This window comes from Orycteropus afer, unplaced genomic scaffold (assembly GCF_000298275.1).
Source record: "Orycteropus afer afer isolate SDZICR_OR568_19922 unplaced genomic scaffold, OryAfe1.0 scaffold00435, whole genome shotgun sequence".
NCBI lineage: Eukaryota > Metazoa > Chordata > Mammalia > Tubulidentata > Orycteropodidae > Orycteropus > Orycteropus afer.
Genome location: NW_006922022.1, coordinates 1,677,702 through 1,682,306, shown reverse-complemented (window position 1 = coordinate 1,682,306; position 4,605 = coordinate 1,677,702).

Sequence of the window (4,605 nt, the reverse complement as noted above, 5' to 3'; positions counted from 1 at the left end):
ATGGATGTCTGATTGTACAGTTATACTTTATACCGTAAATTCCAAACTAGAAATTCAAATTTATGATCGAATCAAATCAAAGCATGCCACATTTATAGCCAACTCAGTGCTAAAGGCCACAGAGACTGAAGGATGAGCCTTCTGAGCGATCATTAGCATTCACTACCAAATATAGTAATCTTTATACCATATGCTTTTTTCCCAGAAGTCAGACCCAGCAGGAGGAGAGGATTTAATGACATATCCTATGGAGATCTGAGAAACTCTAGACTGCTTCTGAGCACCTTCATGGCCATATTTGCTGCATATTTGAGATCTGCATTGCATTGGCAAGGATGGTTGCTCCTTTACTTTATTTCTTTATTTCCTTAAGAATGATGTATAGAGTATGCGTTTGTAAGGAGAACAACTGCAAATATTTTTGTAGGGAAAAGGAAATTCTACTTTATATTCCAGTAGATTTTCCTACTAACCTTCTGTGATCTAGAAAAATACCCTATGTCACACATCACTGCCACACCATCAGAGGGATACTTAAAGTAATTGTTTTCATAGCTAATCGACTTACCTATTGGAGAGTGTCTGCATTTTAATGTAAATATTTTGGTACATATAACACATGCAGAAGAATTTAGGAAATTGGAAGAATTACCAATTCAGTGATAATTTAATGAGTGATAATTTAATCATTTACATAGGTAAATGATTTTAAACAGTAGAACATCACTTTACCAAATGTCTAATCATATGCAGAGTAAAGCTGATTAAGGAAGCATTTGATTTATGATTTACATAATTCTTAGGCTAAGAATGAGGATTTTAAGATCTATTTTCTGAACTAGTGGTAGGCTGAAAAATAGTCCCAAAGATATCCACATCCTAATCAATGGAATCTGTGAACATTAGTATGTATGGCAAAAAAAGGCTATGGATCTTGAGATGGGAGATTATCCTGGATTATTGGGTAGGCTCTAAATGTAATCACAAGTTTCCTTAAAGAGGAAAGTGGGGAAATATTTGACTATAGAAAGGAGAAGGTGATATAATGATGGAAGCAGAGATTGGAGTAATGTGCTTTGAAGGTGAAAGAAGGGGCCACAAGCCAAGGAATATAGCTGGCTGCTAGAAGCTGAAAAGGGAAGGGCAAGGACACAGATCTTCCCCTCTGAGCCTCTAGAACTGGAAGATAATAGTTTTTTGTGTTGGTAAAGCCACAAATTTTGTGGCAATTTGTTACAGCAATCATAGGATACTGAAAACAATTAGCAACCAGTTTACTTTTAGTTTTTGTTATTAAGATTTATATATTAATCTTTTAATACCATTAAACAGAAACATTGTTCCTTCTCTCAAATTATCTGGATGATGATTATTATTATTTTCACCTTTTGTTGTGTGTTCCTGCTTTCTAAATACAATAAGCACTGATTGTCTGCATTGGGTCAGCACTTGCTCATACTTTATTGCCATTGTTTTTGATAATTCTTCAATTAACCTTTGCTTTCAATGTGTATTGCATTTTATTCTAACTTTTTATTGTGAATTGGGTGAAATTTTACAAAGCAGATTCATTTTACATCCAACAGTTTATATGTGTGTTGTCTTGTAATACTGATTACATTCCCCACAGTGTAGCATCACATGTCCCACTTCCTGTCCCTGTGCCCTTCTTCCCTTTGCATCCTGCCTCCCTACATTTTTTCCTGTGCACATCCTGCCCTTCTAATCTCCACGGTTGATTGTTCTAAGGAGTGCATGTCCCTGGTATAGGTGTTCAGCTCATAGGTCTGTCTATTGTTTGGCTGAGAGTTAAGCCATAGGAGTGAGTTCAATTCCAGGCCTGAAGGGTAACTCAGGCCATAGTCTCAGGGGTTTTACCAGTCTCTATCAGACTAGTAAGGCTGGCCTTTTTTTTTTTTTTTTAATGATTTTGAGTTTCATTCCTCATTTTTCTCCCACTCTGTCCAGTATCTCCCATTGTGATCCCTTTCTGAGTGGTTGGCATTGGTAGCTGGGCACCATCTTGTTCGTCTAGTCTAAGGGTCATATAGATTGAAGTTTTCATGGTCCATTAGTCCTTTAGACTGTTTCCCTGCCTCTTTGATTTTCTTCACTCTTTGCTCCAGATAAGGAGAGACCAATAGTTGCTACTTAGATGGCTGCTCCCAAGCTTTGAAAACCCCAGTTGCTAGTCAGCAAAGTACGATGTAACACAATATTTTTTTATACTGTGTTGCGCCAGTTGAACTTCATATATTCTATGACTGTAGTCCTCAATGTGTAATTTAATTTCACAATTTTAAGCCAGCAGCATGCTCCAAATTTATTGAATTTATCCTAAAGATCTACTTTAAATGATTGTTTTTATTTTATTCCACTTTTGGTGACATGTTTTTATAGTTTTTTTACAGAATACAATCGAGAGAATTTTTATTAATCATAGCTTAAAATAATGTTTTGGAATTCATAAATCATATCTTAAATGTACCAGACTATTTCCCTTGCTATTTATCCATGAGTTCAACATGTATCCATGATCATTTATGCATGCCTTTTGTTAAAATGAGATGAAAGAATTTTAATAACTTCTCAAAACAATGAAATCTTCTAAAAATTTTATTGTATATTTAAATCTCTTTTATCTTTACTTTTGGTACTACCATACAGTTTTTCCCTAATTGTTTAATTCAATGAGAGCCATTTTAACGGAAATGACTATTTAATATAACAAACCTAAGATACGGAGGGTTTAAAACTAGAATATTCAATATTTTAAGTAAGAGAAAAAGAAAAGCCTCTGGTTCTATAAGGAACCTGTCCAGTTCTCCTGGTGAAGTGAGATAGAAATGTGTAAATTTACACGTAGTGAGAAATTTATACCTCTAGAATCTGGGTGCTTTGACCATAAGACCCTTTTCTGCTTGTGGAATGTATTAGCTGGCATACCAAGGTATCAGATGTCCCATGAGTTTGTATTTGGATACTTACATATTTTTTCTGAAATAAACATCTTTCTGTTGTCATTTTAAACTGATCTAACTCTAACAGTCTCCTAACCTGTTGTTTGGCTGAGAGTTAAGCCATAGGAGTGAGTTCATTTCCAGACCTGAAGAGTGACTGAGGCCATAGTGCCTGAGTGACATACCTTCTGTGCCAATTACATTTACATTGACACCTCAGTGGAAAAGTTTGTTCTTAATCTTTGCAACAGTAAGACTGATACTACACATGAGATGTTGTAATATCTGGACACCCTATGGGAAGGAGTGGAATCCAGAGTCTTGCTTTTTACTCTACATCATTTTGTGTGTGGGTATTTGAGGTGCTCAGGCATGTTTTCAAAGCACTGACCTTCGTGTTAGTCATGCAGTAGAGTTCCAACATAAGACTTTGAAAACGACTGGTTTAATGTTATTTGAAGACAGTTTTTTGTGTGTGGTTTAATTGAGTCATGCTTCGCTGTCTTTTACTGCATTTAATGCCAGTGAAATGTTGATTGTTGACAGAGTCCTTCCAGTGAAGCAGGCCCAGAAAGGTTGTGCTGCTATAGGAAAATACATAAAATAAAAAGTCTTACTCAGATCTGAAGAAGACTCATATGACAGATTAAGAGCAATCAGCTATTCATATATATTTACTAATGACAAGAATGTAAGGTGAGCTATCTGTCCTCAGTAGATCCCTTTCTATATGTTGTATGTTCTATATATCTACCTGAGGAGAGAAAAATCTTAAATGTAATCCAGAATGAATGGAATAATACTGGATGCCCAGTAAAAAAGCACTATAAGAGAAGTGAATATAGAATTTGTAATAGAACCATCTCATTTTTGTCCTTTTTTCTTTAGACAATAAACAAAATGTATTTTTCTTAACCTTTTTTTAGCTCGCTTCTGGCCTGAGAATAAAGGCTTCCACAATAAAACTGTGCACAGAAAGCTCTGGAGCTTGAACATCCCTGCAAATCATTTAGGAGCAAAGGTTTAAAGGCAACAGTTACTTTAGTGACCTTGACGTACAGCTGACTATTGAATTCATTGTAAGTGCTTTTATGGTGACAGAAGTACCACCTGTGAATATACTTAAGTTTTCCCTGGGTAGAGGAGAAATATTCTACATATGTGCTCTGAAGACGAGAGAGAGAGATGCCATGTAGCTGCGTTCACATTCACAATCACAGTTAAGATGCTTTCAGATAATGACAGGTGGTGATGTTATACTGAGGTGTGCATGAGTGCGTTCAAGACTCCTTGAAGTACAAAGCAGAGCCTCCACCAAGCACCACTGCAGAGGACCCATCAACATCATCATCTGTGTGAATGGTGCTGCCCCTGTTTGCAGTGTACAGTCTGTAGTGCTGAGCATAACAGTTCTAGCAGAAAGATGCTGTTATCAGTTTGAAAGTCATTTTATAATCTGTAGGACTTTTTACCAACTGTAATCTATCCTCGGAAGGAAGGTTGGGCAATCCTACTTCGTAGTGATACTGCCTCGGAAACCCAAGGAGGGGTCGCTATGAGTCGGGGCCGACTCGACGGCACATAACAACAACAACAACAACAACAATCTATGGAGAGGCAGAATTCCTGTTTTCCCTAAGAGATA